The sequence below is a fragment of the Phasianus colchicus genome, chromosome Z (assembly GCF_987193195.1).
Source record: "Phasianus colchicus chromosome Z, bPhaCol1.hap1.1, whole genome shotgun sequence".
NCBI classification, from domain to species: Eukaryota; Metazoa; Chordata; class Aves; order Galliformes; family Phasianidae; genus Phasianus; species Phasianus colchicus.
The window spans coordinates 13,461,217-13,470,729 of NC_143476.1; the positions used below are offsets into that span (position 1 = coordinate 13,461,217).

The 9,513-nt window shown below is 52.5% G+C and overlaps 2 long non-coding RNA genes across 2 annotated transcripts; both read right to left on the reverse strand.

The window, feature by feature from the left end:
• Nucleotides 1-3,093: 3,093 nt before the first annotated feature.
• LOC149912597 (uncharacterized) lies at nt 3,094-3,973 on the reverse strand. Its single transcript, XR_016462183.1, has 3 exons — nt 3,807-3,973; nt 3,487-3,632; nt 3,094-3,298 (listed from the first exon to the last, which is right to left on the reverse strand). It is a non-coding gene; the product is annotated as an uncharacterized LOC149912597 (long non-coding RNA).
• Nucleotides 3,974-5,699: 1,726 nt separating this feature from the next.
• On the reverse strand, nt 5,700-6,771 carry LOC149912598 (uncharacterized). The gene is made up of 3 exons (XR_016461608.1): nt 6,690-6,771; nt 6,067-6,210; nt 5,700-5,797 (listed from the first exon to the last, which is right to left on the reverse strand). It is a non-coding gene; the product is annotated as an uncharacterized LOC149912598 (long non-coding RNA).
• Between the last annotated feature and the right edge of the window lie 2,742 nt (nt 6,772-9,513).

Here is a 9,513-nt window from a genome sequence, read left to right on the forward strand (position 1 = left end):
TTCAGAGCTCTTCAGCATGGACTTCCTTCCTCCCATCAGCAGCTGCTCCTGCACTGACCTTCATTCACACTGGGATACCATCTGCTTCCAGCAGGAGCTGACCTGCGAGACAGAGAAAGGAAACGTGGGATGAGCACCAATGCAGAAGCACAAGGCTGTGTCACCACCACGTCTTGCAGCCTTGGGAAGTCAGCTGCAACTGCAGCCTTGGTCAGAATTACAACGGGCACCGTAAATTAAGTGTGACCTCTGAAGTTGTTGCCATGATCAGAAATAGACGCTGAAATCGCTCACATAACTGTCGGTGGTTCCCTCCAAATTCTTTTGCTTTGGGGAACAGATGGACTCGGAATGGAAGGACACGAGAAAAATGACATCTGTTTGAGCTCAGCAGACTTGAGAGGTGGGCCTGGGTGAACCTCATGAGGTTCAGCACAGCCAAGTGCAAGGTTTGGCATTTGGGCCGGAGGAATCCCAGGCATTCTTTTGTCATCGTGGTGGTTTCCAATAGACCCCAACAATGAGACATCAGGTCGCCGTGTGGGCTCCTGGGTGACACTGCCATTTCCCAGCCATTGCAGGCTAGGGGCAAATAAAGTAAAATACTTTGAAAATATCTCACACTGATTGCATATTTTACTGTTCTTTTACACAAAACAGAAGGGGAGGGCAGCAGATGCATGCAGCTGCATCAACACCCAGGCTGCTAAAGGAATGGAAAGACAGAAACTTCAAATATCAATGCGTTTTTCTAATGCAAGGAGGGAAGCTTTTTTCAGTGTTACTTTTTATCATTTAAAATAAGCAGTTGGCACTCTTAAAGGAAAATCCTAGGCCCCAGGTTCTGACAGTGTGGCAATCTGGCACGGACTCAGCTGTGAATGATCCAAATAGTCTGTTCCAGATTTTAACATCCCTTATATGCATTCACAAGTTTTCTCTCTTGACTTCCCCTTACAGCCGTTAGATGCCAGCAAAACATCCCACAAACACTCCTTACCTCTGTGCACACAGGCACCCATCCAACCAGAGCCATCAGTCATTCCCAGCCATGCGCTCTTCCTCCAATCATGGTCAGCATCACACGGCCGTCACGCAGCTCACTTGACTCAGTTTTTCTCTTCTTTCTGGAGGTGTCCTTGCTTCTCAGCCTTACCTTCTCGTGATGTTTATCTCGCTCTGCAGCTCCTGCTCTGAATAGGCTTTCTTGGATTCCCGCATGACAGGCACAAAATGCAGCCACAGCCCCTGCCACCAAGGTCAGCTCTTCAGCACACATTACCTGAGGAGCACTTGGCAACTCATGCAACCTGAGCAGTGCCAGGAAGACTGTTTCACTTCTGCTTCTCCTGGCTCAGAAATTAATTTTTCTACCTAGAAAATGGGAAAAGAAAAGAAAGACAAAAAATCCTGACATAAAGCAGACACAAGTGTTACTATGGAATTCTGGAAGGCAAGGGATTTGCCCTCTATGATGAGAAGTTGACTGCAAAGAACTAAGAAGAGCCATGAGCAGGTTGTGAACTTGTGGGTAAAATTAGGAAGTGCAGCAGTGCAGGGCTTCTGGAGGTGAGGGTCTGCCACAGCCGCCTGGAAAGAGAGCCTGTTGGTGGGAGCTGCTTACTGCAGCCAGCAGAAGCATCGCACTCACTGACTCTCATCCTGATGGGGGATTCCAGTCAGTCTGGGAAATCAGCATGGCTGGCTGCAAGCAATCTGACAGACTCCTGGAGTGCAGTGAGAATCACTCTGTGGTGCAGGCATTGGGCACAGCAAGCAGAAGGGAAGCATTGCTGGACATGGTGCACACCAGGGGTTACGACAGGAGGCGGTCAGGGCTGCAGTGACCATGCCCTCCTTGAGTTGGTGATCTCAAGGAATGCGGGCCTGGCAGGAAGCAAAGGCAGGAGCCTGAACTTCAGGAGAGCCAGCTGCAGGCTGTTCCAGGAATCCTTGGACGAGATCCTCTGGACAACTGTTTGTAGGGGCAAAGGGATGGAAAAGAGCTGGTCACTTTCTCAGAAAAAAACTTGCTCAGGTTGCAGGCTGAGCTGCAGGAGAGGAAGGGGAGGAGGTGCCAGCACGGCTCTGCACGATGCTCTGCCACACTGGGCAGCTTGATCATGGCTCAGCAGTGGGATCCGACGTGGAGAAGGGGAGAAGGAAATCAAGGATGGGAGGGAGCCATCAGACACAGCCGGTGAGTGTCTGTGAAGTCTTGCAGACCCAGAGATTCCCAGGTTGTTTCTGCTTTCGTAGCATTTGTGTGGTGCAGGGTGAGCAAAAGGTTCTGCTGCTTGATTCTTCTGCAGGAGCCGCCTAAAAGGGAAATGGCCACTGAGCTGCAGACCAAGCAGTACTGCCTGACGTTGGCCAGGGGGAGCTTCTCCTGCCGCAGTGTGCTGATGACAGGTCTGGAGATGATCTGCAGGGCCAGCTCGTAGCTGGGAGCCAGGAAAGGACATGATGCGAGGAGGGAGGTGTTAAGCAACATCCAAGGCATCAAAATGCATCAGAAAGCCCTGAAAAGCATCACAAAGCCACAGCCAGGAAGCTTGGGAGTATCATGAGCAGCATCCAGGATGCGAGAGATTATTTGCTACCATGCCAAATGGTAGCAGAGCTCCCCCTGCAGACATCCCAAAGCCAGACAAAACAGGAACAAATCCGGAGCTGTGCTGCACGCACCCCACAGCCACAGCATTGCAAGCTGGGGTGCCTTGCTTTGTGCTGCATTCATCCCAGTCCGTGTGAATGAAGACTCTGGAGGCAGTCAAGAAGTTGATTGAGCACGAGTGTGCTTTTATTATTAAATAAAGGACAGGAGGGTGTGAGAGGTCCACGGTGAAGATGGGACTCATCCTGTCTTGTCATGGAGAGAGTTGCTCAGAGCTCTCAGTGCTGCTGTCCGGTGCCTGGGACTGGAAGCCTGATTGAAAGTCCCCCTGCAAGAGGCTCTGCTCCTCTTCACTGATGCTGACCTGTTCCTGCATGGAGGTGCTGCTGTCGGGACACTCGCACTGTGCTTGGGATGGGCTGCACTGCAGAGACACTGGGTGACAGACCACACTTGTGACTGTGGTGTCTGGCAGGCCCAGGTCAGCATTTTCAGCAGAGCCAGGTGTAATGATAGCATGAACTTGAATGAGCTCCTTCTCTCCATCACTGTTGTCATGTGTAAGGCTGCTGTTTGAACTGCAGCAATTTGTGCTTCCTAAGAGCTCTCCACTGATGGAAGCACACAGAGCATCCTCGCTACTTGCCCTGGATCTTGTGGGTTGGCAAGGGCTCGATTCACCTAGAAAGGATACACAGGGGTTAGTGTCAAACTTTCACAAGCTGAATTACGACAGTGGTACTTGATCAGGGGTGAACTGAAGATGCTAGGCAGGGGCTGGAATGCCAGAAGGAGATACAAGTGCAGAGCAAGCTTGAATTCTATGTTCATGAAAAGCAGGGATTTGGAAACTGCATTTGCACCCTTACCTGCCAGGACTACCACTGCTGTTTCTGAGGGCTGCCTGGCATTGTGCTGCAGTTGGCGTTTGCTGCCAGAGGATGGCTTTCTGAGGCTGAAGCAGCAACACCAACTGCTAGCTGGTGATTCCTCACCCTTTCTGGGTGGATTTTGCCTGGAGAGAGAAAACAGCCAACGCTGTGAGTCGTGCGTGGTGCAGGGTGAGGGAAGAGCTGCACTGAGCTCTTGGCAGCAGTTGCTTGTTCCTAGCACTGCCTGGTTTCTGCAGAAAAACAGAAAACCCACCCAAACAATGATGCTGGGTGCTGGAAAAGAAAGTCCTCTTTACCTTTCAGATGGAAAGTCAATGACTGTGTGGAATTTGCCCTGCCCAGCTGCAGGGCTTTCTTCCACTTCAATGTCCTTGCTGCTCTCTGTCACAGGGGGAGAGCTGCTGTGGCCTTGCCTCTGTGCCTGTGCCTGTTCCAGGCTGAGCAGCTTTGTGGCAGCAGAAGAGACCCCCACAGACTTGGGCCCTGGGAGAGAATTGTGCCCTGTCAGGGAAAACCACAGTTAAGAGCGAGGATCAGAAAGCAGCAGCACAGCCACCACAGTTCTGGGGGAGGTGCTGTATTTTTCTCAGGCTTGCTTATCCGAGCCACTGGAAGAAGAGGAGCTCAAAATAACCATGTGGGCAGAGGTTTGTTTATGGCAAAGGACATGGCCATCATTAAGAGAGCTCACCCCTAGATAAAAGGGGCAGGGAACTGAGAAAGCTTCGCTGCAACGCTTGCATCAAGCTTTTCCTGCATGCAAACCATAATAATGACGGTTTCCTCCTAGTGAAATTTGGGCTTGGACATTCTCAGCATCCAGCAACAGGATGCCAGATTCTAATGGAAGCCCAGAGGTCTGCTGTCCCCTCGAAAGCAAAAGCATTTTTCAGAGGTCCCGGAGAAGGCCTCCATTTGATCAAGGTGTCAGGTCAAGATCAAGCTAATGGAGGAAGACACTCACCTGCTGCATCTGCAATGTCTGCTCCGGATTTGGAGCAGAAGAGGACATCTGTGTGGTTGATGATGAATTCCACCACATCCGACTGCGTCTGCAGCTCCATGCAGGCAGCTCTTCCGCTGGCGCAGGCAGACTCGTTCTGCTGTGATCTGTAGAAAAGGCAGATTTTAGAAGTCATTTCTCCAAGACCGTTTCCCCGAGTCTGAATTGTTGCAGCCAAAAGCTGTCAGCTGAGGCTCTGGAGACTTCCGCAGTGGGCAATCAGTGATGCCACTGCAGAAATTCCCCTGGATGATCAAGGACACGTCAGTCCCATCTCAACAAGACTGCAGAAATTGTCACCTAGACATTGTGCCCATGGGGTTGGAGAACAGCCCAGGCTCCTGCGCTTCTGTCAGCCACAGATTTTACAGGAGAAGAGCACATTTGATGGAGAAAAAGAGAGGACTGCTTTTCTTAACTGGAGAACAGAGGAAGTGTTGAAACAGAACCAGAAGTTTACCTTAAGAGGTTTGGAGCCCACACAATGGCTAGGTTCTTGGCATGCATGTTTGTTACCGTGGAGCTCCCAGCCAGACACGCCAAGTGTCTCATCAGGAACGCCAGTGTCCTGGAAAACAAGAGAGGCAAACGTTCAGCACCAACGAGCATGCCGTGCTGCAATTCAGAAAGACAAAGGCTGGAACCGCATCGTTGCCCTCTGCAATGCAGCAGGGCTGAGCTCAGCAGGCTGAGGGCAGCACTGACCTGTAGTGAGGAGCGGGCAGCTGCTGGATGACGTCCTGCATTCTGAGCAGCCGCTCCTCCTCTGTAGCGGCACCAACAGCATCCTGGAGTAGTGCAGAAAGGGAGCGAGACACCAATCAGGCTAGTACAGCACTGCGAGTAAACCTCGTGGGGCTGACAGCAAAAGGGCCTCCGAGCTGGGGCACTGCTGCAGCCATCTGCCAAGAGGCCCAGGAAGAGGGAAATGAAAGACGTGGCCTTGTGCTTACCGAGAACTTGCCGTACAGCTGGTGGGTGAGCAGAGGGTTCGGGAGCTCCCTGAAGTACATCTTGCAGAGGGAGCTCACGCTGTGAATGTCGCGGACGGTGAGCTCAGGAATCTGCTCCGACTCAAATTCCTGCCTGGAGAGAGGGACGCAAACCCGGTTGAGCGAGAGGAAGGCAAGCCCAAAGCCACACCAGATGCACTCAGGCTGTGTCAGTCGCAGCACTCTTACCGCAGTCTCTGGATGTTGGACGCGACGCCGGACAGGCGGTATATCCCCTGCACCACGCCGTGCTGCTCAATGAACTCAGCGCAGCTCTGGAGGACCTGGGGGACTGAAGAACACGTGTCAGTGGAGCTCCTGATTCAATCGTGCTGCAGGCTGTGCTTCACATCCCATCCACTAAGCCCAGCCAGGCTTGGCTGAAGCAAATACAGATGTGCTTGTCTCTTAGGAGCATCCGCCTCACTTTATCCTTCAGCCATCAACTCCCATTACACGTGCCTCCACGGCTATCAGCCTGCCCCCTGCTAGATATGAGCTCCCTTTCATCTTCTTTAGATGCCCAGCAGAGGAAGATCTCAGGAATGGGCAGCTCCTTACCATCACGACCGGAGTGGAGAAGATGCTCTCCCAGGTCACCGCCAAACACCCTTTCCTTCTCCACCTCCCGCTCGGTTGGTTTCTTTGGGCGGGCCTTCACCAAGGAACGAAGGAAGGTGAGGATCTTGCTGCGTTTCTTGGGCACTGCACAACAAAAGGAAGAAACCAGGTCATTTCAGGTCTGGCTCCGTTGGACGAGGCCGAGCACAGCACATTCTACAGAGCACGTCAGAACGGGAAGAACATTACCAACCAGTACATACAAAAAGGGATTTTCCCCATGCCTGGAGGAGCCCAAGGCCAGGTTGGATGGGGCCCTGGGCAGCCTGGTCTAATCTGACATTAAATGTGGGGGCTGGCAGCACAGCCTGATGCAGGGAAGTGGAAGCTTGAGGATCCCTGAGGTCCCTTCCATCCCAAGCCATTCCATGAGAGTTCTATAGTTTCCCTAAGTCCAGTCATAAACACAGGAGGATTGGGCCAAATCTCTGCCCCATGGTGTGCATGAAGAATCATCAACTCAGAGGACAATGTGGGATGGATTAAGGAGGTACTAAACATTGAACGCACCCCAAAAAAGACTTCATTTTGCTTTCCCACACCATCAAATGTAACATCCGTACCTGGCTTTGGCACTGAGTTGATGAGTGCCTCAGGAATGTTCTTATTAATGAGTTCCACACACTCCCCTGGGAAAAATCCAACCTGTAACAAGAAGAGAGGCCAACTATTGCATGCAGCACTTCTCAGATCTGAACTGTTAAACCAAAAGCCACGTAACATTTCCCTCGGAACGTGCTTGCCTGACGTTCCATAAGACTATCCAGCAGAAAATGGCCATAGTTCAAAGCACAAACGTAATAATTTTTCAACATTTGCAGATAAAGGCAAGGTCCTCTGACACCGACACAGGGAAACTGTTTATGTCCATTAGGCATCCTATGCAGGCAGAGCAGCTCTAAGCTGAGATTCCTGCCTCTACTGAAGTTGCACTCTCCAGTCTGAAGCTTGTGCCTACCTGGAAGCCGAGCTTGCCTCTCCACCAGGGGGTCAGCTCCTTTGGTGGCATGTCGATGACACAGATGATGTCTCCCACCTGCAAGAGATTGCAACGTCAGTCCCAGCTTCAGCACAGCTGGGAGGAAAGCACAGCTCAAATGTCTGCATTCTTCTGCACTGCCAAACATCGCTGAGCATGAGAGCACTTGCACCAGTGCAGCTCTGAAGGCATTTGCCATTGTAAAATTGAACAAGGAACGCCTTGAACTGCTTACCTCAAAGGAGAGTTCATCCGCTGCCTGGGCAACGTATCTCTTAACGACATGGGCAGCAGCAATAGCTGGAACATTCACAGGTGCCACCTCATGGTCCAGCAGGGGCTTCCCCTTGTTCTCAGCCTGAAACAGAGAGCACAGGCCACGGTGAGGAGCTGGGAACCAACAAGGAGGATTTCAAGGTGAGGAGCACATCTGCAGAGAAAGCTGCAGGAAATGCACTCGGTCCTTATCATGGGCACTTCAGAAGGAACTGCAAGTCTAATAACGGCTGTTTCTCTCCCTGGTGTGCAGCAGGCACACGCCAGGCAATGCAAAGATGCATCTCTCCCCACCCAGACTAATCAGCAATGGCACTGACGCAGACAGGTGGCCTTGTCCATTTTGCCCCCTCCTTTCCTGCGCTCTTTGTGCAGGAAGGCTGACTGTTTCAGATGCTAGGAGACCGTGAAGAGGGAAACCAAAGCTACGGCTGCAGTTACAAGGTGCAAACAGTGCCATTGCAAGCACCAAGCAGCTCTCTTGAGCAGTCCAACCAACAGCGAGGCCAAACAGAGCAGAGAATGATTGTTGTTTCTGCAGCCATTTCAAGGGAAAAGTCAGTAGAGGACAAACACAACACCCGAGATGGCTCTGGTACTTTTATAAACTTGCCACACTTGCACTACTGTCTTGCCACAGAGGAGCTCTCTTGGAAAGCAGGAGAGCACATCTGCGGCTCACTCTGCTGGCTGCAGTCAGGGAACAAAGACCAATCAGAGCTTCATACTCTACCTCTGTCCATGCCAGGTCAGGCCCACAGCTGATCTCACTGCACGCCACAGCCATCAGCGTAGGTGTGACAAGCTGGAACTGAAAAGAAACACACTTTTATTTTCTCTGTTCACATCTCTGCTGTGCTCCCTACAGCTGTCGAGCACACTCACACAGCCCAAGCACGCCTGCTGGTGTCCCTGGTGATGCTGTGCAGCTCTGCACAAGCTGGGGCTGGGACTCTTTGCCTAAGGGATTGGTTTCCTGTAGACCAGCTGGTCACAGCACCACAGACAGCATCCTTCTGAGGGCTGAGCTGCAGAGCACGTGGAGAAAACCCACACGTGACCAGCGTCCCATCAGAGCTGGATGAGGCTGTGTTACTAAACACGGGGCGTCACGGGCTGCTAAAGCATGTGGGGGGACAAACCATGGCAGGTACCTGGCAAGAGATCAGAACGAGGGAGACAAATCTCACGAATCCGCAGCCGTTCCTTGTCACTTTGCTCTGATCTTCCACGAGCAAAAGCTGCAGCAGGGTAGCAGGCAGAGGGTGGAGAGAGGAGAGAGAAAGAGCAGGTCAGTTTGCTTCCATGGTTTAGCAAAGATTACGAGGGAAAAATTTCTTCAGGCTGAACAAGCCCAGCTCCCTCAGCCTGTCTTTGCAGGGGAGGTGCTCCTGTCCCCTGATCATCTCTGTGGCTCGCCTCTGGACCCTCTCCAACAGCTCCCTGTCTTTCTGGACACTGTACTGCAGCTGGGGCCTCACAAGAGCAGAGCAGGGGGGGACGATCACCTCCCTGTCCCTCATGGCCACCCCTCTGCTGATGGAGATAATGTGATCCTATGAGCTCCGCCAGCCAGCAGTTCTCAGCACTCACTGTCCCCCCGTCTCTCCCACACTGTCTCAGCTTACCTACAAGGTGCTGCACAGGACGGTGTGAAGACAAAGGGACGCAGTCGGTGCACAAGTGCAACAAGCGAGCTGCTCAGTCAGAGCTCCAGCGCTCCAATGAAGGGACGCAGCACGCACTGCTCCTCCCCTCATTCTAGCCCTTATGACATCACTGAGGGCCACCAGGCTGCTCCACCACCACGGACAGGGTGGGGAGGCAAGACCAGTCACAAGGGCAGAAGATTCCAACAGCCCAGCCCAACGTTCTGGAATCAGGGGCTGCTTGGAATTCTACCCCAGCCAAATCCTGGAGAAGCTGGCACGGGGTCGTCATGACCAAAGCGCAGGACCTGGCGCTTGCTCTTGTTGAGCCTCGCACAACTGGCCTCAGTGCATCCCTCTGGAGGGCCTTCCTGCCCTCAGCCAGATGGACGCTTCCTCCCAGCAGCGTACCTTGCAGTGCTGGGCCCATGTCAAATCCACACTAGAGTGGGTTTTGTTACATTCAAGGGCATTGTTGCAGCA